We start from the raw sequence: 25,684 nt of genomic DNA, 5'->3' as shown, positions 1-25,684 counted from the left end.
AGACCTTAAGTTAGTACCTGTGTACCTTGCCAAACAGCTGCAGGCATTTTATAAATGGTTTGATTCATATTTCGCACATGCGGAAAGAATGCATGTTCACCTGTTTTTCAAGTCTGGACAGTTGACTGACACCCAGCTGACTCTGCTGCCCCTAAGTAGGGACTCTCATAACTCTGGACCAGTGTGGATGTCAGAGTGTGCTGCCCAGACAGATGCAAGTTTAATCTGCATTTGACATCCATTTCTGCTACTGACTTAGAGTACAATTTCCTGCAACTTATGCTAGAATTTTTTTTTCATATTCCCGGTTAAGGGGTAGGAAAAATATCTATCTAACTAGGAAAAACCTTCCCCACCCTGAAAATAACCATATTGGCTGCTGCTTTTCCAATGTCCCTAGACATTTTATCACCTTCCTGGAGAACACAGGGTCAGACATAATATTTCATGGCTCATTGTTTTAATCGCTTTATTTTATTTTTTAATTTTTTAAATTTAGAGTCTCACTCCATTGCTCAGGCTGGAGTGCAGTGGCATGCAGGCTCACGGCCACCCCAGCGTTGTCCTGCTAGGCTTCCGCCTCAGCTTTCCAAGTAGCCAGAACTACAGGCACACGCTACCACGCCTGGCTAATTTTTTTCATTAATTGGAGAGATGAGGTCTCGCCAAGTTGCCCAGGCTGGTCTCTAACCCATGGGCTTAGGCAATCCACTCGCCTTGGCCTCCCAAAGTGCTGGGATTACAGGCTGAGCCACCGAGCCCATACTCATTTTATGTATTTTTATCTTTATTTTTTAGAGACAGGGTCTTGCTCTGTCACCCAGACTGAAGTACAGCAGTGTGATAATAGCTCGTTGTAGTCTTGGACTCCTAGCCTCAAGTGATCCTCCTGCCTCAGCCTTCCAAGGTCCTGGGATTATAGATGTGACCTATCACACCTATACTTTTCATTGTAAATTTATAATTTCTTTCTTTCTTTCTTTTTTTTTTTTGAGTTGGAGTCTTACTGTGTCGCCCAGACCGGAGTGCAGTGGCCACTCCCAGCCACTGCAGCATCGACCTGCTGGGCTCCGGCGATCCTTCCGCTCAGCCTTCTGAGTAGCTGGAATTACAGGCACGCGCTACCATGCCCGGCTGATTTTTTGATTTATTGTAGAGATGAGGTCTCACCAAGTTGTCCAGGCGCGTCTCGAACCCGCGGGCTCAGGCAATTCACTCACCTTAACCTCCCAAGGCGGGGGATTACAGGCTGAGCCACCAAGCCCGGCTTAATTTCTAAATTAGTTTTAGAAATTATAATTTTCTAGAATGTTTGTAAAGTATAGAAAAGTATAAAGAAAAAGAGAAAACTCTACAACCACACCACCTAACAATTGCTGTTATTTAGTATTTTCGTGTATTTTCATTTTAGTGGGGTTATTTTCCCCTGCCACCAAAACTCTTTACAAACGTAAATCTTAGTGGCTGATGTTGTATGACTGATCATGCTTTTCCCAGGCATGGCCACGTAGGGACTATGAGTGTTTCTTTCCACTCTGCTCCTGCTGAGACTTGTATTCTCTAGAGGGGTGCAGTCCAGCAGGGCAGCCACTGGCCACATGTGAAAGGAGATGTGCTGTAAGTATAAAGTACACTTTGGGGTTGAAGATTTAGCATAAAAAAAGAATATAAAATACATCACTAGTCATTTTATATGGATCACAAGCAAACTGATAATATTTTAGGTATATAAGAAGGGACCCCCCCAGTAAAACCAGATTTATCTTTTGGAGAGCAGCCCCTTGTAGTATGGGCTTCCTTCTCTAGGTGAGTGTTCTAGGAACCCGTCCACATCAGCGTACCAGCTAGCGTTGTTGTGAGAGGCTGTGTTGTGGAAGACACGTCCTGAGTTGTGGCAAACAGGTGACTGGTTTTTCTACCATGACAATGCACCTGTTCACACTGCAATGAGTGTTCAGCAGTTTTTGACCCCAAATTGGCATGACAGCTGGGCTCGGTGGCTCAGCCTGTAATCCCGCGCCTTGGGAGGCTGAGGTGAGTGAATTGCCTGAGCCCGCGGGTTCGAGACCCGCCTGGGCAACTTGGCGAGACCTCATCTCTACAATAAATCAAAAAATTAGCTGGGCATGGTAGTGCACGCCTGTAGTTCCGGCTACTCGGAAGGCTGAGGCGGAAGGATCACCGGAGCCCAGCGGGTCGAGGCTGCGGTGGCCGGGAGCGGCCGCTGCACTCCAGTCTGGGCGACAGAGTGAGACTCCAACTCAAAAAAAAAAAGAAATATTGGCATGACCCCCATTCCCCACCCTCCCTACTCCCCGAATGAAAAGGAAACATTTTGCCCATGTGGAAGAGGTGAAACAAAAAAACGGCAGAAGCACTAAAAGTCATCAAAATCGACAAGTTCAAAAACTATTCTGAGCAGTGGAAAAAGTGTCTTGATAGGTGTATTGGATCAAACAGAGAGCACTTTGAAAGTGACTGAAGTTTAACTATGTGAGAATAAATACACAATTTTTTAAGTAAGGAAATTTCATTTTGTTGGGGGGGGTCCCCACTTGTATTGGGTTAAAATGTATAATTAAGATTAATTTCACTTATTTCTTTTTCCTGTTTTTAATGTGGCTCCCAAAATTTCAAAAATTATCTATGTGGTTTTTGCATTCATAGCTCATTCTGTTTAGATTATTTGGCTCCAGAAGCTGCATTCCCCCTGATCCTTAAAAGAATTGGAGATAACCATATCAGCTCACTGGGGATGGTAGAGGACTGGCTTTCCACGTGCTTTGGGCTCTTGGGGAGGCCCATTGGTTGAGGCACTCAAAAAAGAATTCTGCTTGAACTCTCCCTTCCAGCCAGCCAGGCAGGGTGGCCTCTAGATCCCCTCCCCAGAGAAGAATTTCTTGGGACAGGAGACAACACGCGAGGGGATAGGGCACAGCAGTTTTCACCTTCCACTTAGAAGATAATCAAGGGCGTCTGGAAAGGTCCAGACCAGCTCTGTCCCACAGAAAACTAACACGAGCCACAAATGCAATCTGATCTTTTCTAATAGCCACCTTAAAAAACTAAACAGAAACAAGGAAAGTTAATTTTAACACTATATTTTATTTTATTAAACCCAATAGATCAAAACTATTACCATTTCAACATGTAACTGATATGCAAATTTAAGGTGCTATGTACATTCTTGTTTTCATACTAAGCCTTTGAGGTCTGGGGTGCATTTTATACTCACAGCACATCTCAGTTTGAACTGGCCACACCATACTCTAGCCAAATGTGGCCTTCGCTGCCACGGTACAGATGACTCCAGGCACTCACTCAGATCTAACAGCTATCTACAGCTGACCCAGAAGGCCAGGCTTCCTACGGGGATCCAAAAGGCCCATTTCTCTGCCTAGCTAGCACGTTCCTACCCGTTTAACGCGAATGTTGGGAAATGTTTCCCCCACCCACCACAAGGGTGCCGAGCACGACGACCTGGGCAGATCTCAGAGAAAATCCAGCCAAAGTCAGGGGATGCATGTTCTGGGAGTAGTAGGTGTTGCCTTTGAAGACGAAATTCATCCACGGTCTGGGGAAGGCTGTATGGCCAGACTTCAGCAAAGGCTGCCAGGGGCTGCAGGTGGAGCAGGGCTCTGAACTTAGCAGGGCTCTAGCTCTGCTACTTGTTGTTATACACATAATCTCAGTTTGCTCGTCTGTAAAATGGGATGACAACAATTGTACCTGCCTCACTGAATTGCCACAAGGGTTAAATGAGATCATTGATTCAAGTGCCACACAGGTGTGTTCTAGTGCCTAGGGGTGTGAGGTTTTCTGCTGCTGTTTTGTGGCGGGTTTTTCTGGTGCAGTGAACCGCACGACCCTATCTCTTCATTCAGGAGACTGAGGATGTCAGGCTGTTCTCCTGAGGTTGAGGTTGAAACCTGGCTGTCTTTCCTTTTTTTTTTTTTTTAAAGCTGGAGCCTCACTCTGTCACCCAGGCTGGAGTGCAGTGGCATGCTCATGGCCCACCACCATCTTGACTTCCAGGGCTCAGAGGATCCTTCCACTTCAGCCTCCCAAATAGATGGGACTACAGGTGTATGCCACCATGCCTGGCTAATTTTTTTTTTTTTTTGTAGAGATGAGGTTTTTTTTTTTTGAGTTGGAATCTCACTCTGTCGCCCAGGCTGGAGTGCCATGGCATGCTCACAGCCCACCACAGTCTTGACTTCCAGGGCTCAGGGGATCCTTCCATCTCAGCCTCCCAAGTAGATGGGACTACAGGTGTGTGCCACCATGCCTGGCTAATTTTTTTTTTTTGTAGAGATGAGGCTTTTTTTTCTTTGAGTTGGAGTCTCACTCTGTCGCCCAGACTGGAGTGCAGGGGCATGCTCCCGGACCCCGCAGCCTCAACCTGCTGGGCTCCAGTGATCCTTCCACCTCAGCCTTCCAAGTAGCTGGAACTACAGGGGCATGCTACCACGCCCAGCTAATGAGATGAGGTTTTGCTATGTTGCCCAGGCTGGTCTTGAACTCCTGGGTTCAAGTGATCCTCTTGTCTTAGCCTCTCACAGTGCTGGGATTACAGACATGAGCCACCATGCCCAGGCTGGCTATCTTTCTTTTCTAGCATTTTGTTCTTTGTCTGCCAAAATATCTGAATGCCTGAGGAGAGTGAATTCCTTCATACCCCCTATTGTATAGCCCACAGTGATTTACTGCAAGTTGAAAATTGTGAGATTGTGTTTTATTGTAAAATCTTATCAGTATCTTTCTTTGTGTACCGTATTATACTGTATCTCACCATCAAAATAATGTTTCAAGTTGCCACAAGAAGAGCAAAGCAAAGCAAAACCAAATTATCTACTACTCTCTTAGCAGTTATCAGGTAACATGCTTCTATGAAATCTATTGAATTTTGGAGATTCTACTGACTTGAATAGAACTGATGCTGCATATCTGATTCAATATCTAAGCATGTGCCTTTTTTTTTTTTGAGTTGGAGTCTCACTGTCACCCAGCCTGGAGTGCAGTGGCACACTCACGGCCACCACAGCCTCAGCTTGCTGGGCTCAGGCATTCCTTCCACCTCAGCTTCCCAAGTAGCTGGAACTACAGAAACGCACCACCACGCCGGGCTGATGTTTTGATTTATTGTAGAGATAAGGTCTCATCAAGTTGCCCAGGCTGGTCTTGAACCCTGGCCTCAGGTAATCCTCTTGCCTCCTCTCCCAAAGTGCTGGGCTGACAGGTGTGAGCCACTGTGCCTGGCAAGAATGTGCTTTTTTAACTTTGGTAACAGGATAACTTGATAATCCAGTCTCATACACATGTAGGTACAGGCGGCATAACACAGTCACTGCTCTATTTCACAACTTATGACATCAAAGTGGTGACCCTGATGGACGTGCTGTGGACATATTGTGGCTTGGCATACCTCCTGCCAACACCTCACACCCATGGGGACTGTGTGTACCCCGCCCAAGAGGCAGGTACACTTCTGTACATTGTGTGGTCCTGCCCATCAAAGAACTGGGCCCGGAGGCAGCCTCACATGTAGATTCTACAGAAGGTGCTTGACTTGATTTCACTTTCATAGACATACGACTATCTTCCATGTTAGTGGAAAGTCTAGAATTTGACAGTTTGCTTACATACCACTAATGTTCAGACAGGTAGTTCTGCATTGATCTTGGACACACTGAGCTTGTTTTTGCCGGATTTGTTTAAAGGGAGTTTCTCTCTCCCTCCTCCCCCCATTTTGGGGAAATGGTTGAAAAGATATTTTCCACTATTAGTGCATTTCAGGAGAACTGAATTGTTCCCAGATGCCCAGGTTCTTTATGTAGACCTCTACTGAATCATGAAGGGCAACTGGGTTGAAAAGTGGAGAGAGGGAAGACAGAGGGACAGCTGGCCTCCTGCCGAGGAAGCCGTCTGGACCTGAAAGCCACTGAGGAGCTGTTTCTCTCTCTTCCTCCTGCATCTTCTTCCCACCCGGTTTCTGTTTCTTCCTTCTCTCTCCACCCCTTTCTAAAATTACCAGCTGTGACATGGTTTTAAGTTTAAGAATAAGGTTTTAGAGGACGGCTAAAACTGTGTAAATTAAGGAAAGGAAAAAGAAAACATTCAAGCATAGTTCTCTTGGCCACGTAAGCCAGGACAACAGTTAACACCAATGCCCCCCTCCCCCTATCCTTCTGGGTTTGATTTTATATCACACTAGAAATTGATACTTGGTAATGTCACTTACAGCAATATTCTTCTTAAATGGGAGGTAGTTAAGTTAGACAGACCCTTTCACATTCCATTAGCCTCTTCCTGGCTGTGCTACCTGGGATAAGCTGCTTAACTTTTCAATCCTGGCGGAGTTTATTGGCTCAACCAGTAATCCCAGCACTTTGGGAGGCCGAGGTGAGTGAATTGCCTGAGCCCGCGGGCTCAAGACCAGCCTGGGCAACTTGGTGAGCCCTTGTCTCTACAATAAATAAAAAATTAGCCGGGCTTGGTAACGCATGCCTGTAGTTCTGGCTACTTGGAAGGCTGAGGTGGAAGGATTACCGGAGCCCAGCAGGTTGACACTGGGGTGGCCATGAGCATGCTACTGCACTTCAGCCTGGGTGATGGAGTGAGACTCCGACTCAAAAAAAAAACAAAACAAAAACTTTTCAATCCTCAGTTTCCATATCCGTCAGTTTCTATATCTGTAAGATGGGAAATAACACTACCCCCTTAAGGTTGGGGTTAGGACAAAATTGGGATGTTTCCAAATCCTCTAGGATAAAACCCGGTATGTGTGTCTGAGAAAAATGGTACTACTATTGTAACTTGAAACGTGGTTGTTTTTTTTTTGGAGTTGGAGTCTTACTCCATCACCCAGGCTGGAGTGCAGTGGCATGCTCACAGGCTGTTCTCGAACCCATAGGCTCAAGCAATCCCCTCAGCTCCCAAAGTGCTGGGATTACAGGCTTGGGCCACGGTGCCTGACCAGAACGTGTTTTCTCAAAAGCACCCTGCAAATTAAACAAAATGAGACAGTGCCCAAGGTTTCCAAATGAAATGGTAACAGATCCTGCAGGAACTGTGTGAGAGCCTGTCTCCAGCCATTCTTCCTCTCTGAGTCTCGGTTTCTGTCTGTCAAGTGGGGGTTCCAGTAACCCTCCCACAGGGAGCTCATTATAGAAAATGAGGTCATAGATTCAAACACACTTAGGAGATTAAAGACTACAATTTGTGTCATTATCAACAAGTACAATCATTGTGAACAATCATATACAAAAGTCAAGGGGCCTTTTAAAAGGTAGCCTTTATCTCCTGAAGTTTTTGTGTTTCATAATTATAACAAATTTCCTGAGAGGGGAATCTGTCCTTTGGAAAAATGCCAAATCTCTTTAGAAAGCTGGTTTATGAAGCAACTACACAAAGGGTGATGACCTCCTTGGAGGCAGGGTGCTGGGACAGAAATGCCACCACCTTGGCTGCTGGCTCCTCTGGGTTTACAAGGCCGTCTGCCCTGTGTCCTCTGTCCACACAGCACCTGGACCCAGAGCGGGGAAGAGCCACTCACTGCCACTTGCAAGCCCGGGGCCAGTTTCAGGACAAGGTGGTGATTTTCCAAATTGAATGTGTCCAAGCTTACCTGGCTTTATCCTCAGAACCTCTCATTACTGTCACCGGTGGAAGCCACTACATGAGACCTTCAGGAGCAATGTTTGAGAAATGGATATTTTACACTCCAGTCGGTCAGAACTGGAAGGAAACTTGGGGGCGCTCTTGTTGAGCTCCCCACTTTATGGAAAGGAAACTGAGGCTCAGAATGTGAAAAGCACTAGGGACTGGGCTCAGTGGCTCAGCCTATACCCCAGCACTTTGGGAGGCCGAGGCAAGTGGATTGCCTGAGCCTGAGGGTTCAAGACCAATCCAGACAACTTGGCGAGACCTCATCTCTACAATAAAATCAAAAAAATTAGCCGGGCATGGTATCGCACGCCTGTAGTTCTGGCTACTTGGACGGCTGAGGTGGAAGGATTGCCGGAGCACAGTGGGTCGACTCTGGGATGGCCATGAGTGTGCCACTGCACTCCAGCCTGGGTGACAGAGTAAGACACCAACTGAAAAAAAAAGAAAAGAAAAGAAAAGCACAGGGGAGCCAGCTAGCTGCAGAGCTAGAACCCTTTTGTCAGGTTTTTCCCTGGGTGCCTATGCAGAACCTTGGGTCCTCCTGCAGGTGAGGGGGCTCTTCCTCCCAGCAACTCCGAACTCCCCAACTCTGCTTTCTAGGCCTTTGAGAGACCATATGACTCTGAGGATCTAGAGTGGAACAAGTAGGAGCCTAAAAGTCAACGGAGCTCAAGTTCCAGGTCAAGTTCTAGCTCTGTGACCTTGGGATATCACCCTCACTGAAGCTGCTTACCTGTACAATGGGGGCACATGGTGCCCACTTATGGCATCGTTAGGATTAAATGATGTACTTTATTTTTAAAATTAAATTTAAAAAAATTTTTTTTTAGTTGGAGTCTCACTCTGTCGCCCAGATTGGAGTGCAGTGGCACACTCATGCCACCCCAGCATTGACCCACTGGGCTCCGTAGATCCTTCTGCCTTAGGCTTTCAAGTAGCTGGAACTACAGGCATGGCGCTGCCATACTCGGCTAATTTTTTATTTATTGTAGAGATGAGGTCTCATCAGGTTGCCCAGGTTGGTCTCAAACCCGTGGGCTCAGGCAGTCCACTCGCCTTAGCTTCCCAAAGTGCTGGGATTACGGGCTGAGTCACCAAGCCTGGCCATTTTTAAAAAAAATTTAATTTGATTTAATTTAATTTTTTTGTTTTTTGTTTTTTTTGAGTTGGAGTCTTACTCTGTTGCCCAAACTGGAGTGCAGTGGCCACTCCCGGCCACCGCAGCCTCAACCTGCTGGGCTCCGGCGATCCTTCTGCCTCAGCCTTCCAAGTAGCTAGAACTACAGGCGCGCGCTGCCACACCCGGCTAATTTTTTTGATTTATTGTAGAGATGAGGTCTTGCCAAGTTGCCCAGGCGGATCTCGAACCCGCAATCCACTCACCTCAGCCTCCCAAAGGCACAGGATTACAGGCTGAGCCACCGAGCCCGGCTTTTTTTAATTTAAAAGATATTGGGTACAATTCAGGATTAGGTATTCAGGTGGTCATCATACAGGTAAAGTTTGGGCCTCCCTTTGGTCCCCACTTTGTCTGGTTTGAGATCAGGTACTCTTATTGATGTTGTGCTCCCCCTTCCCCTGCTACCCCCACCCTGGTAGTATCCCGCTACTGCCAATTCCTTTCTTAAAGTATTATGGTAATTGTTCAGGGTTTGGTTATGAGAGAGAACATGTGGTACTCTGTTTTTTGTTTTTGTGATAGATCACTGAGTATGATAGACTCTAAGTCCATCCAAGTTGCTGCAAAGTTCATATGTTTGTCCTTCTTAATGGCTGCATAATATTCCGTTGTGTACATGTACCACATTTTTAAAATCCTGTCCAGTTTTGATGGGCAGCATGGTTGGTTCCATGTTTTTGGTATTGTGAATAGTGCTGCAGTAAACATTCATGTGCAAGTATCTTTTTTGTAGAATGATTTGTGTTCCTCCAGGTATATTCCCAGTGGGGGGATTGCTGGGTCATATGGAAGGTCAATTTCTAGTTTTTTCAGAAATTGCCACACTGTTTTCCAGAGAGGTTGCACTAGTTTTCATTCCCACCAGCAGGGTAGAAGCGTTCCTCTTTCTCCCCATCCTCGCTAGCATCTGTTTTTTGTTTTATTAATTATGGCTATTCTTACAGGGGTTAGGTGGTATCTCAGCGTGGTTGTGATTTGCATTTCTCTGATGATTAGTGAATCTGAGCACTTTTCCATGTGTCTGTTGGCTGCCTGTATATCTTCTTTTGAGAAGTGTCTATTCATGTCTTTTGCCTATGTTTTAATGGGGCTGTTTGTTTTTTTCTTTTGGCACGTTGAGCTTCCTGTAGATCCTGAATGCTAGGACTTTGTCAGATATACAGTTGGCAAATATTTTTTTCCATTCTGTGGCCTGTCTTCCTGCTCTCTGAGTAGTTTATTTTGCTTTGTAGAAGCTTTTCAGTTTGATGAGGTCCCACTGATCTGTCTTATCTCTTATGGCATGGGCACTTGGGGTTTTGATCAGGAATTGATTGCCAGTTCCAATTTCCATAAGGGTATCTCCTGCATTTTCTAAGGTTCTTATAGTTTTAGGTTTTACGTTTAGGTCTTTGATCCATTTAGAGTTGATTTTTGTGTATTGTGATAGGTAGGGGTCCTGTTTGAATCTTCTGCATGTGGTCAGCCAGTTTTCTCATCACCATTTACTGAATAGGTTCTCCTCTCCCCAGTGGTTGTTGTTGGAGGCTTTGTCAAAGATGAGTTGGAGAAATTGAGGTTTTGATTCCAGAATCTTTATCCTATTCCATTGGTCTGTATGCCTGTTCTTGTACCAATACCAAGCTGTTTTGATTATTGTAGCCTTATAGTAAAGTTCGAAGTCTGGAAGTGTGATACCTCCTGCTTTGTTTCTTTTGCTAAGGATTGTTTTAGCTATTCGTGGTCGTTTATGTTCCCATATGAATTTCTTTTTTTTTTTTGAGTTGGAGTCTCATTCTGTCACCCAGACTGGAATGCAGTGGCCGCTCCCAGCCACCGCAGCCTCGACCTGCTGGGCTCCGGAGATCCTTCCGCCTCAGCCTTCCAAGTAGCTGGAACTACAGGCGCGCGCTACCACGTCTGGCTAATTTTTGATTTATTGTAGAGATGAGGTCTCGCCAAGTTGCCCAGGCAGGTCTTGAACCCACAGGCTCAGGCAATCCACTTACCTCAGCCTCCCAAAGCCGCAGGATTACAGGCTGAGCCACCAAGCCTGGCTATGAATTTCTATATTGTTATTTCCTGGTCTGAGAAGAATGATGGCGATACTTTCTTTTTTTTTTTTTTTGAGTTGAAGTCTCATTCTTGTTGCCCACGCTGGAGTATAGTGGCAGGCTCACGGCCACCGCAATCTCGACCTGCTGGGCTTAGGTGATTCTTCCGCCTCAGCCTTCCAAGTAGGTGGAACTACAGATGCATGCCACGACTCCTGGTTAGTTTTTGTGATTTTTTAATTGTAGAAACGAGGTGTCACCAAGTTGCCCAGGCTGGTCTCGAACCTCCAGATTCAGGCAATTCTCTCACCTTGGCCTCCCAAAGTGCTGGGATTACAGGCTGAGCCACCATGCCTGGCCAATGTTGATAATTTAATGGGTATTGTGTTGAATCTGTAGATTGCCTTTGGTAGGTTGGACTAAATGATGTACTTTATTCAGAGCACCTGCCACGGTGAGTGCTCAGTAAAAGCTCCCTTTCATGTATTCCTCCCCTGGGCCAAAGTAATTTAACATCCAGCATCCTGTTTCATTCTCACCTCAACCCTTAGGTAGCCACTATTTATGTATTCCTTTTGCAGATGAGGAAATGGAACTTCCGACAGGTGATGTGGCTTGCACAAGGTCAGAGAGCCAATAAGGATTACAGCTGGGACTATAACCTTTCTTCTTCAAAGTTTTTCAGATGTCAAATCCACGTTTAGAGCCCTGGTCATTAACTTACTAGCCAGCTGCAATCTTAGGGGTGGTATTCTCTAAAACAAGACCGTCCACTAAAACTTTTTCTTCAACGACTGGAACTTGTATATCTGCGCTTTCCAATATGGCTGCCACTGGCCACATGTGACCATCGAGCACTTGAAATGAAGTTAGTGTCACTAAGGGACCGAATTGTTGATGTGGTTTACTTTTAACTGATTATAATTATTATATAATTATAATATAATAATTATAATTTCTCAGATACCTGGTTGTCCTCATTGAGTGTCATTTTCCTCCCGGCCACCCCCTTCTCTCCACTTGGCATGGCTCTGCAAATGGAAACACCAGCTGGTTGTGTCTGTAGAGTGGAAGCTGAAGTGTGTTCCTGGCACAACTGCCCAGTCACTTGGATCAGCACCCGGGCCAAGGAGGTTTACCACTGGGACAACCAGAGGCCTTGGCTTAGTCTGGTGTGACCTTGCACCCAGGCCTTCAGACCTGAGACGGCATCAGCATTGTAAGAAGGCCCCGTGGAATCCAATCAACTGGCTCCAAACAGTAGAACTTGTGAGAAACTCTCCCTGCTCACAAGTCTCCCTGGGCCATCTATGAGAGTGCCTCTCATGGCCTGGGGGGGAACCCAAATGAGCAGAGATGCAGTTTTTCCATTGATGTCTGACTCTGCACTGTTTTTGTCCTGAGAAACCGGCAGGGTGAGAAACAGACCCCAGCTCACAGCTTCTCACCTCCTCTTTCTTCTCTACTCTCTTAATGCCTATTAAGTTGTCCAGTGTTAAATATTTTAGCACTCTGCTGACTCAGATGTAGACTGAAAAAGTGTTTTTTTCCCCAGAGAAGGCATCGGAACAGGTCTGATTACAGATACTTTCCTTTTGCAAGGCTGGCAGAAGGTGACAGGAATAAAAGATCTCAGGGGAGGGGTGTGTCTATGCCCTGAGAGTGGGCAGGGTGGGCTGAGAGTGGACCTAATCCCCAGTGGACTTGGGTCAATGCTTAATTCTCTGGCTAGGAGTGCCTTTGGGGGAGGAGAGTAGGGCCCTGAAGCTGTCCCAGGTGATGGGGAGGGCTGGAGGAGGAAGGACCAGAAGTGAGGCTGAGGATGAAATCAGACCGGAGATGGGGATGATTGGCAGCCAGAGTTTAAGTCCTAGCTCCCACTTGAGGGGTCATGTCGAGTGGTCATAGGACTACACTGAGCCTCAGCTTCTTTGTAGGTCATTAGGGGTGATGGTGTCTTCTGGGGGTAAAGGAAGATTTAAATGGGAACAGAGGAGACAAGACACTGAGCACTCTGCACGAAGTCAGCTTGCAGTGGAGATGCCAGGGACAAAGTCCCTGAACTGCGGAGGTTCTTCTGAACAGCTCTATCCCTGCAGCGGGCTCAGCAGCCCCGCCCCGCTGTGCACCCAAGCCAGGTACTTAGGAGGGGATGATGAGGGCTCTCCCACGAGGGAAGAGTGAGGTGGGCTTTCAGGACATGCTGAGCAAAGAGGCTTGGGGTAAAGGTTAGGTGGGTGAAAAGGCAATCTGGAATGTGGCAGGTGAGTGATAGATGTGATTTGTTGACTCAGCCCAGGGTTAAGCACACTTCTGAGGACTCCTTTGTTCACGGGCTCCTGTCTACTCACTGTGTGCCAATCTACAAGGGACAACACGTCTTTTGTCTGCCTGGGCCTTTGAGTCCTCCCTCATAGGACCAGGAAGCTGGACATGATGATTCCAAGTTGTCTTTCTAGAAATGTTTGGTTGGATATGAGGTCATTTTGATATAGAGTTGGTCTTGCTGTCTCTACTTCTTGGGGAATGTTAGACTCACAGAGATGGGCTTTTGGTTACCCAGCACCTGATACTCTGTGTGACGCACAGTAGGCACTCCAGACGTGTTTGCTGAATAATTAAACACAATCAGCTATCAGGTGAGTTTGAGGGTTCCTGTCCCGGAGAACAAGGTCAGACAGCACTTTGGAGGTAGATGGCTACATCTGCCTTCCGGCTCTGCTGTTAAACTCTTCAGACTTGAGCACATTCCTTAGTCATTCTTTTTTATTTTTTTATTTTTGAGTTGGAGTCTCACTCTGTCACCCAGACTGGAGTGCAGTGACTGCTTCCGACTACCGCAACCTTGACCTGCTGGGCTTAGGCGATCCTTCCGCCTCAGCCTTCCAAGTAGCCAGAACTACAGGCGCACACTACCACACCCGGGTAATATTTTTTGATTTATTGTAGATATGAGGTCTCACCAAGTTGCCCAGGTGGGTCTGGAACCCGTGGGCTCAGGCAATTCACTCACCTCAGGCTCCCAAGGTGCAGGATTACAGGCTGAGCCACCGAGCCCGGCTCCTTAGTCATTCTAAGCCTCAGTTTCCTTGCCTGAAAAATATATCTAATGCTAGGATCCATCACCCAGAGTTTCTGTGGAGACTACATATAAATAACATGTGTAAAAAGCTTAGCAGAGTACCTGCCAGTCATGCAGTAAGCAGTTAAATGTCAGGGGTTACTGTTTTTATTGTTACTATTTTTTATTTTTATTTACTTTATTTTTTTTATTTTTTGAGTTGGAGTCTCACTCTGTCACCCAGACTGGAATGCAGTGGCTGCTCCCAGCCACCGCAGCCTCGACCTGCTGGGCTCCGGTGATCCTTCCGCCTCAGCCTTCCAAGCAGCCGGAACTACAGGCGCACACTACCACGCCTGGCTAATTTTTGATTTATTGTAGAGATGAGGTCTCGCCAAGTTGCCCAGGTGGGTCTCGAACCCACGGGCTCAGGCAATCCACTCACCTCAGCCTCCCAAAGGCGGGGGATTACAGGCTGAGCCACCGAACCCGACTTATTTTTTTATTTTTTATTTTTGAGAAAGCAGGATTTATCAAGAGGACAGGAAAGCTCCCACAGTGGGAGGGGACCTGAGGGGGTTGCCCTATTTTTTTAATTTTTATGTTATTATTATTATTATTTTGAGTTGGAGTCTCACTCTGTCATCCAGGCTGGAGTACAGTGGCATGATCACATCTACCACAACCTCAACCTGCTGGATTCAGGTGATCCTTCTACCTCAGCCTTCAAAGTAGTTGGAACTACAAGCATGTGCCATCATACCCAGCCAATTTTTTGATTTATTGTTGAGCTGAGGCCTTGCCATGTTGCCCAGGCTGGTCTCAAACTCCTGGGCTCAGTCAATCCTCTTGTCTTGGCCTCCCAAAGTGCTGGGGTGACCGGTATTTATTTTATTATTTTAATTTTTATTATTACTATTTTATTTTATTATTTTTATTATTAATTTTGATAGTACCGTTCGTAGGTAGGTTAGTGGAAAACACCTTTGTACACATGGGCTAGTTGAAAGTTGCTGAGGTTCACGTACATCTGCCCCAGATTTTTTGGAATGTGCCGCTACCCACTAATGCTTCCTCTCATCCTGTAGCCCAGCCTCCCAACAAGGGTGGCCCTCAGTATTGCAATATTGTATTGGACGCAAGGCTGAGGCATCTGGCACCTATGGGGAATGCATTCCCTTCCTTGGGGAAACTGGGGCTTTGGGGTTAACCTCTTGCCAGGAGTGGCTGCAAAGAGGCTGCAAGCTACCATTAGTGGGCGGGGGTGTGCCTGTGTGGGGAGCACAGCCAGCCGGGTCTGTGGGAAGCAAGCGCCCTGTGCATCCATGGGACTGACTGCCTCGATTGTTTGAGCTGCTAGCCCATCCCCAAATCCTGGAGGCAGGGACAGGATGGAAAGTTGTCTGGCCCTGCCTGCCTACTGGCTGCCATAGCACAATAGCTGGAGGAGGAGACCCTTCCTGTAAGTGACCAAGGAGCTGGTATTGAAACATGGATGGCCAGAGTCGGCAGACGGTGAGAATCTGGGAAAGGGTGGGAAGGCCAGGTCTGGGCGTAGGTCTCAGTCATGACTAGAGTGCCTTTCTGGCCCACCTATGCAGAAGGTTGGGCAGAGGCTCCTCTCACTCCAGAGGCCCAGGAGCAGGGATGCTTGCCTTTGAGATGGGTGCCACCTCACACCTGACTCAGGTATTTACAGTCATGAGATGACAGAACCAAAGACCTCAACCTCTTGTTTTATAAATGAGAGACCTGGGTCCCGGAGAGAGCATGAGACTTCCTCAAGGCCACACAGGGAACCCCTGGTCTGACTCACTTAGAATGCAGTTCTGTGGCCTCAAGGCCAGTGCTCTTTTTTTTTTCTCTTTTTTTTTTTTTTTGAGTGGGAGTCTCACTCTGTCACCTAGACTGGAGTGCAGTGGACGCTCCTGGCTACCGTAGCCTCAACCTGCTGGGCTCTGGCGATCCTTCCACCTTAGCTGTCCAAGTAGCTGGAACTACAGGCACATGCTACCACACCCGGCTCATTTTGATTTATTGTAGAGATGAGGTCTCGCCAAGTTGCCCAGGCGGGTCTCGAATCCGTGAGCTCAGGCAATCCACTCACCTCAGCCTCCCAAAGGCGCAGGACTACAGGCTGAGCCACCGAGCCAGTGCTCTTTTCAACAATGCCCATGGCACTCTGGTGAGCAAGCAACACCTTTGCCATTCACAGAAAACACCCCAAGATGAGTCCAGAGTGAGCTGATGTTCTAGATCATTTTCTGGAGGTGGTGGTGGTTTCAAGGGATCTTTTTTTTTTTTAATTGGATTCTCACTCTGTTGCCCAGGCTGGAGTGCAGCAAAACGCTCCCAGCCACCCCAGCGTCTACCTGCTGGGTTCCGGCGATCCTTCCACCTCATCTTTCCAAGTAGGTGGAACTACAGGCATGCACTACCACACCCGGCTAATTTTTGCTTTATTGTAAAGATGAGGTCTTGCCAAGTTGCCCAGGCTGGTCTTCAACCTGCAGGCTCAGACAATCCGCTTGCTTCAGCCTCCCAAAGTGCTGGGATTACAGGCTGAGCCACCGAGCCCAGCTGGTTTCAAGTAATCCTGCCCTTAAGATGTGACTTGAGAAAGCTGGCCTATGCAGGCTTGCTTCAGCTTTTTGCAAAATGAGTTAAGCTGCAGCCTCAGAAATTGTGTGACCCTGACTTTCCTTTGCTTGGTTAATAGCATTTGCAGTTGGATCACAGGAGAACTGCTAGGAACAGCTAGCTGGGCCAGCGCTTGCAGATTTCTGAATTCATCATGATGTGGGGAGTGTGTGGCTGCTGATGAGGAGGACAGTCTCGGATTAGAGTTCAGCAGGAGAAAGTTCTGCTGAAATTTGAGTTTCATCTCCTAGCTGAGTGTGTCTGTGTGGGCAGTTTGTTGAGGAAACCCTCAGAGGATGCAATGGTCCATTTCAAGTTTCTTTACAAACAATTGGGCCGTGAATCCTGGAGAGATAAAACACTTTTAGCGGCCATTGCAGGCTTTAGGTTTGTTTTGCATATAGATGGGAAGTTTATCTGTTGGAAAGCACCAGCTCCCTGTTGAATTGTTGTTTGTACCTCTAATCTGGTTCATATTTCATCTTCAGTGGATTCTGTAAAAACGAAATGTAGACATAGTTTTCTTTTTTCTTTTTTTTGAGTTGGAGTCTCACTCTGTCACCCAGACTGGAGGGCAGTGGCCGCTCCTGGCCACCACAGCCTCGACCTGCTGGGCTCCGGCGATCCTTCTGCTTCAGCCTTCCACGGAGCCGGAACTACATATAGTTTTCAATGGGAGGAATTTTGTTTGCTTTCAGAAACTCCCTTTGCGTTTTGCATTTGGGAATCATGACTGACTTGAGCAGGAAAGTTGTTTTTCTTCCCCACACCTTTCTGACAGTCTTGGGAAGCCATTGGCTCTAAAGTCTATCAAGAGTCATTTTCTGTCTTCTTTTCTAAACCCCTTTTCCTTTGGTATAAAACTGTGGAGGTAGGTGGAAATGCAGAGGCAGGTCCAGACTTCAAAAGCATCAGAGGCAGGAACTCCAGCGTGACTGAGAGGTGGGTCCGACCTACGTGCCCTTGTCCCTGGTGACCCCTCTGCCTGCCTTGCTCCTCCCCTTACTCGTAGGCCTGGATGGGACCACATTCTGGCTCAAGAGATAGTACAGGTTCAGACAAATGGAGTTCTGTGAAGCCCTTCCAACCCTCCAACTCCCTAGACGTGCCCGTCTCCCACCAAGGTGGTGGTGAGAGCCTCTCTGTAGCCTGACCACCATTTTAAGACAGGGAGAAATGCATTGCATTTTGTTGAATGGGAATTCGTCCTCTGCAGAGGAGCTTGGGTGTTTTGAGCTAGATGGATCTGGGTTCAAATCTGCCACTTACTGTATGACCTTGGTCATATTAGTCTCTTGGGGCCTCAGTTTATCTGTAAAATGGATATAAAATTTGTACCTATCTCATAAGGATTCAATGTGATAGTGTATGATAAATGCTTGACCAGGGCTGGCATGAGTGAGTGCTCAGTGAATGTCTGCTACTGTTGGAGAGTGAGACCTCCGAGGGCAGGGACTGTTGTCTGGTCCCTGGTCATTAGGGCCACACATAGCAGGCCCACAGCAAATGTTTATAAAAGGATTCTGTTTTAACCGGGCTTGGTGGCTCAGCCTGTAATCCCGCGCCTTTGGGAGGCTGAGGTGAGTGGATTGCCTGAGGCCGCGGGTTCGAGACCCGCCTGGGCAGGCGAGACCTCATCTCTACAATAAATCAAAAAGTCAGCCGGGAGTGGTAGCACACGCCTGTAATTCCGGCTACTCAGAAAGCTGAGGCGGAAGGTTCGCCGGAGCCCAGCAGGTTGAGGCTGCGGTGGCCGGGAGCGGCCACTGCACTCCAGTCTGGGCAACAGAGTGAGACTCCAACTAAAAAAAAAAGAAAAAAATGATTCTGTTTTGTCCAGTGGACAGAGTGTGTCTATTTGGTGCTTCTCTCAAAAGAGAAATAAAAATCTGTTGGCCAAGCTAGTTGAACAACACAACAACAAAATCATCATAGTTCTAAATCATTCACTCACTCACTGAAACTGGGGGCTTCCTACATAAAGGTCCAATGCTAGGTGCTCTAGGCAGGGTTTCTCATCCTCAGGACTACTGACATTTGGAGCTGGGTAACTGTTGTGGGGGGCTATCCTGTGCATAGTAGGATGTTTACCAGCACCAAATGCCAGTAGCACCCCCCAAGTCATGACCATAAGAAAATATCTTCAGATACTGTCAAATGTCGGGGCGAGGGTGTGGGGCTGGAGGATGGGGCCCAGGGCAAAACTTCTTCCTGGAGAGCCACAGCTCTAGGACCTCAAAATGTGATTCCTTATCCCAAAAACATTGGCATCGTCCAGGAGTTTGTTAGAATTGCAGAGCCTTCAGGTGCTACCCCAGACCTGCTGAGTTAGAACCTGCAAAGTCATGTGTGGCTTAGTAATGGGGAGATGAGAAATGCATTGTCGGGCGATTTCATCATTGTGCAAACATCATAAAGTGAACTTACGCAAGCCTAGATGGTACAGCCTACTGCACACCTAAACTGTGTGGTACAGCCCATAGCTCCTAGGCTACAAACCTGTATGGCATACTAATGTGCTGAAACTGTAGGCAGTTGTAACACAATGGTAAGTACTTGTGTATCTAAACATAGAAAAGGTACAGCGAAAATACAGTATTATAACCTTATGGGATCGCCATTGGAGATGTGGTCTGTCACTGACGGAAACGTGGTTATATGGCATATGGCTGTATTGTTTTATTTTATGTTAGAGTTGTGAGTTACAAGGATTTACTATACAGTAAGTTGCATGTGGGTGAAGTTTGAGCTTCTAGCTGGCCCTGTCTCCCCCTGCTAGTGGACAGGGTACACAATGTACACAGGGTACACACCAGGCCTGGTGCCTCCCCTCCCTTTTCCCTTCCTTTCTCCCCCAGCATTGTTCAACGTCTGCCAATCTTACCCTTGTGCTCATGTGACCAGTAATCAGGGCCCACTGACAAGTGAGAACACATGGGAATCACTTGTTTCTGTGATAGTTCACTTAGTAGGATGGTCTCCAGCTGCATCCACATTGCTGTGAAGGCCATGGTTTTGTTGTTCTTTATGGCTGCATAATATTCCTTCATGTATAGGTACCACATTTTCTTTAACCAGTGTATGACTGTATTTTTAACAAGGTACCCGGTGACTCTTCATGCATTAGAGTTTAGGTCCATGGACCATCCTTTGAACTGCAAAAATCTAAGGCACTATTCTCAACCTTGGCTGCACACTGACATCTCCCAGGGAGTTTTACAAAATATTAAGGTCTGGATGCTACCCCAGAGTTTCCGATTTGATTAGCATGGGGTTAACAGACTGGGTATAGTAGACTTTAAAAGCCCCCCAGATGACTTTACAGAATGGGGAACCACTGGTGTAAGGGATGCAGAGCAAATCAAACAAACACTCAGCCTTAGAGTGCTTATTTGTCTGGTGGGAGCTAAGACATCTATGTGATCATTACCACATGTGAGTAGACTGAACTGAACTCTGTAACCACTCCTCACTCCTGGCCCTGTCAGACCCTAGAACTACCACAGCTGTTCTATTAAATGTTTTATTTTTCACCTTTGCCCTGATGTTACGCAGACACCTGACTGTCTCCCGGAGAAGGATGTTTTTCTGCTAAGGAAGATGGTACAGCAGGCAGAGCTTTGCTTCCTACTTATTCAAAGATAAGTTTAAAATGGGACTAGGTCAAGTTCAAGTGCAGGAGCACATTGGCCCCTGGAGTAGCTGAGCTAGGTGCTCAGGGCTTTGTGAAGTGGGCTTTGTGTGCCCGAGGCTGAGAGCTGTGTGCAAAGCTGCCCCCACACTTTTCCTTGTGTGTATTTTGGGTTCAGGCTGACATTTCATCTTAGCATGTGTGGAGGTAATGGCTGAATTTTTAGAAGTCCTGAATCCCATCTGCAAATACTCCCTGCCCTACAACCAAGTTTTGCTGGGTTGCAATTCAGGAATGTATCTTGCTGCTTGCACAGCCCTTCATGGAATGTGAGGACTTAGCTCAGAAGCCTAAAGCCGTGATTCCTTTTAGAAAAAAAAATTTCTCAGCGTTTACTAGTGAAATGGATCTTATATTATTAGAGGGAGGGCAGAGTTCCTATGGTAGAACTGGGCACCCAGCCTGGGCTCCTCATGGCCTTTTCCTCTCCTGACACATCCAAGTATATAGAAATAACCCGAAGTTTAGTTCTTTATCGCTGTGGACTGTTGAGAACTTTGGGTTGTGCAGACACACAACCTGTGTATGAACCCTAGCCTGTGTGACCTCCAGATAAGTGACTTCCCTGGTCCAAGCCTGTTTCCTCCATTGTCAACCAAGGACAATAGTTTACCTATCACATAGGTTTTTTGTGAGAATTAAATGAGAGAGAAAAGATGGAAACCACTTGGCAGAGTGCCAGCCATGTGGGCAATGTTCACAAGTATTACCTAATACTAGAGAGAGAGAGAGCGAGAGAGAGAGAGAATGTGTGTGTGTGTGTTTTGAGTTGGAGTCTCACTCCGTCGCCCAGGCTAGAGTGCAGTAGCATGCTCATGGCCACCCCAGTGTCGATCTGCTGGGCTCCGGCGATCCTTCCACCTCAGCCTTCCAAGTAGCCGGAACTACAGGCACGCACTACCACGCCCAGCTGATTTTTAAATTTATTGTAGAGACGAGGTCTCGCCAAGTTGCCCGGGCTGGTATTGAACCTGTGGGCTAAGGGAATCCACTCGCCTCAGCCTCCCAAAGTGCTGGGATTACAGGCTGAGCCACCGAGCCCGACCTATAGTGTGTGTTTTTTTTTTTTAAATGTTATTTTGGGGGGGTGGGTTGGGTCTCACTCTGTCACTCAGGCTGGAATGTAGTGGCCCACCACATTTTTGAACTCCTGGGCTCAAGTGACCCTGCCTCAGGCTTCTGATTAAATGGGACTACAGATGCACACTATGATGCCTGGCTACTTATTTTTATTTTTGTAGAAATGTTGCCCAGGTTGGTCTCAACTCCTGGGCTCAAGCAATCCTCCCGCCTCAGCTTTTAAGAGTGCTGGGATTACAGATGTGAGCCACTGTGCTCAGCCTATAGTAGTTATTATTTTTTTTAATGTTTTCAATTACCTCTTTTTCCCCCCCAATTATTTATTTTTAGTCTCACTCTGTCACCCAGACTGGAGTGCAGTGGCCGCTCCTGACCACCGCAGCCTCCACCTGCTGGGCTCTGGCGATTATTCCGCCTCAGCCTTCCAAGTAGCTGGAACTATAGGCGCGCTACCACGCCTGGCTAATTTTTGATTTGATGTAGAGATGAGGTCTTTCAAGTTGCCCAGGCGGGTCGCGAATTCCCCCCAATTATTAAGTGAGGAAGGCACAGTGAAAGTTATCAATATCTTTGCCACTCTTCAAAACAGGCAGATGATGGGATAATATTCTAGGCCCACATGGCCTTTCAGTTTGAGTTCTTGGTGGTTGGGTGAAGTTCGGAGATGCTGCCCTGCAGAAGAGCCTCAAGGGCAGGAAGGTCTTGAACCACAGAGCTGGGGGAGGCTGGCTCCAGAGGAGAGGACTTGTCCTCTAGGGCAGAGGAAGGGTGGAGGTTTGATGAGCACTGGACTGGGAGTCAACACCGTGGAGGCCCAGCCCACCAGTTGCCTGGTGAGCCCTGCAAGAAGGCTTGGTCTCCTGACCTCAAGGAGACCACACTCTGTTTCAAGAGACAGAACACAGGCATTAAAAGATTAAAACAGCTCATGGCCCTGATTGGCTTTGCTTCTATTTGATACTGAATGAAAGTGACCTTTTTTATTTATCTAAAAGGTATTCTCCATGAGGGAAGGGATTTTGTCTCTTTACTCGTATTTGTCCAGCTCCTAGAGTGGTGGTCTCCTTGAGGTCAGGAAACCAAGTCTTCTTGCAGGGCTCACCAGACAGCTGAGAATTACCTAACAAATGATAGGTACTCAAATATTTGTTGACTTTCTTAGTCATATACTTCCTTTTTACAAGTTATTGGGCTTATTCAAGAAGATATTTAATTCTATCTAGAATATTCTATTTGTCTTCTTCTGGTCCACATCCTCTTCTGTTTTCCACTCAGTATCCCACCCTCATGACATTTACCGTGTCTGTATGTTACTTGTATGATTATCTGCTTACTATCTTTCTTCAAATGGTTTCATTTTATTTCAGTGTATTGCTAGGCAATGTCTGTGAAATTATGGATTTGGTGTGCTAATGATGTCTTTTTCCTAATAGGCTTTATATGTATAGCCGTTAAAATACTCTAATCTGAGAAATACTAATATGGTAATAATCAAATATCCTCTAAACTCAGCCTAAATATTCCCTCTTCTAGAAAATACCTCTTGCAAGGCTGGTTTAAACATTCCTTTTCTGTCTCTGTTGTGTGGTAGCCATTTCATTATTTGACTGTAGGAATGAGCACAGAAACACATCACATCTGACTTTCTAACCCTAGAATTTTGCATGGGACCAGGGACATAGTAGTACTCATAGGTGATTTTGAATAACTAAATGAAACTTCTTTAGCCTTGGGAAGTTTATGCTGTTTGCATGTGTGAATCTTCTACTGGGACTCCCTGTGATTCTGTGATTCTCAATGTGCTATAATTCTGGGTCCCGGCATTCCTAAGCTTTTATTTGGGTCCACAAACAAATCAGATTATATGAACTTTGATTTAGACTCACAGCCCCCAGCAAGGAGGTTTGTTCTTTGTCTACTGCACTAAGGGCACTGCTGCAAACACTCATGCATATCACACGGTTGCAGAGGCCATAGCCTGGAACTCAGACTCAAGGAATCCTTAGGACAGTAAAGATTCAGCTATGGATGCAAATTCTAAGACACATCTTTGCTGCTTGTGAGTCAGTTTTCTACAGCTTTCAGGTATCCCAAGACAGAGGGCACAAGCATGCATCTGTCCTCTTTTATACCATTATTATGTTGTTAAACTGACTTGGAGCAAGAGGAGACGGCAATGCACATTTACCATAGCTTCAGGTTCATTGTCTAGGCAACATTTCTGGTTGCGGCAAGGACCAAGGCTGGGTTGGCTGAGAATTTCTAGTGTGGTTGTACCTCTGTCATATAGTGAGATTTGGATCTCAGTCCTTTGTGATATTGAAAGTCCTTGAATTCATATTCTGGGCTTTTTTGTTTGTTTGTTTTTGAGTCAGAGTCTCACTCTGTCACCCAGGCTTGAGTGCAATGGTATGATCCCAGCTACCACAGCCTCGACCTACTTGGGCTCAGGTAATCCTTCTGCCTCAGCCTTCCAAGTAGCTAGGACTACAGAGACTTGCCACCACACCCAGCTAATTTTTTGATTTGTTGTAGAGACGAAGTCTCGCCAAGTTGCCCAAGCTGGTCTCAAACCCCTGGGCTCAGGCAATCCTTTCACCTCCACCTCGCAAAGTGTTGAGATTACAGATTTCACCATGCCTGGCTTGAATTCATCTTCTAATGAGTATGTCCTTCATGGGACCATGGCTCTGTCTGAATGCCGACTGCCCAAGACCATTGCTCTGCCTGAGCTTGGGGACACCTCAGAGAGCTGCTGAGGCCAACCTTCCTCAGTCAGAGTGGTTGCTCTGAATGCTCTTAGACGCTGGAGACATTCATGAAATCCAAGATATTTCCTTAAGATCCTTCAAAGAGGGGATTAAATCACAGTAATAACCATGTACCTACTGTATTCTGTACCTACTTCCTGTTGCTGCTGCAAATAACTTACCACAAAATTAGTAATTTTGGCTTAAGACAACACACATGTATTTTCTTAGAGTTCTGTAGGTGAAATGACTAGCATGGGTCCCACTGAGCTAAAATCAAGGTTTCAGCAGGGCTGTGTTCCATTCTGGAAGCCCAAAGGGAAATTCATGTTCTTGTTTTCTCCAGCTTCTAGAGGCTTCCGCACTCCCTGGCTCATGGTCCCTTCATTCCTTCTTCAAAACCAGCATCTTCAAATCTCTCTTCAACTCTGCTTTCACAGTCATATCTCTTTATCTGACCCTCTTCTTCCTCTTTTGTCAATTAGAAGGACCATTGTGGTTACAATGGATCCATCAGGGAAATCCTGGACAACCTCTATTTTAAGGTCAGATGATTAGCAACTTTAATTCCATTTACAACCTTAATTCCTCTTTGCCAGATAATTTTGCATATTCACAGACTCTGGGGATTAAGATGAGGACGTTCTCTGGGAAGAGGTGGGGGGGAGGCTTCATTTTGCTGACCACACCAACCTACCAGTAGGCTTCAAAGCATAGTGGTACCTTCCTATGTCATGAAGGATGTGCATCTGTCCACTGGAGTGGGGTGGAGGTTGTTTTACCTGAAAGGGATGGCACTTCATCTTAGCGCTTAGCACAGTTGGAGTGCTAGACCTTACAATGTGGTGATTAGGGGATATATATATATATATATATATATATATATATATTTATTTATTTATTTTTTACCATAAGTGGGCATGATCTAGGATTAGGGCACAAGAACTCTGAAGACTGGTCATTTCAATTCTACTTCACCGGTAGCTGATGGAATACATTTAAACAAATTAGCCTATTCGGGTCCCAGTTATCACATTTGTGAAATGGACACACACTACTAGGAAGCCCATGATAAGTATGTGAACAAGGAATCTATTTAAATTTCCATCAGAAATGTGACTCTTAGAAACACTGTGTTATTTAAAAACAATACTTTCATGGAAAGCAGGAAAGTGTATTTTTTTATTCTACAGAGAATCCTCATTAGGGGCCATCGAGGCTTAGACGTGTTTCTTTATTATTATTATTTTTTATTTTTTTGGAGTTGGAGTCTCACTCTGTCACCCAGACTGGAGTGCAGTGGCTGAGCCACCGAGCCCAGTATCCTTTCCTCTTTTTAAAGAAACATGTCGGCCGGGCTCGGTGGCTTAGTCAGTAATCCCGCGCTTTGGGAGGCTGAGGTGAGTGGACTGCCTGAGCCCGCGGGTTCGAGACCCGCCTGGGCAACTTGGCGAGACCTCGTCTCTACCATAAATAAAAAAAGTTAGCCGGGCGTGGTAGCGCGTGCCCGTAGTTCCAGCTACTCCGAAGGCTGAGGCAGAAGGATCGCCGGAGCCCAGCAGGTCGAGGCTGCGGTGGCCG

The sequence above is a fragment of the Carlito syrichta genome, unplaced genomic scaffold (genome assembly GCF_000164805.1).
Source record: "Carlito syrichta isolate Samal-C Ts95f unplaced genomic scaffold, Tarsius_syrichta-2.0.1 Scaffold312962, whole genome shotgun sequence".
Lineage (NCBI taxonomy): Eukaryota > Metazoa > Chordata > Mammalia > Primates > Tarsiidae > Carlito > Carlito syrichta.
This window is presented reverse-complemented; position numbering follows the sequence as displayed.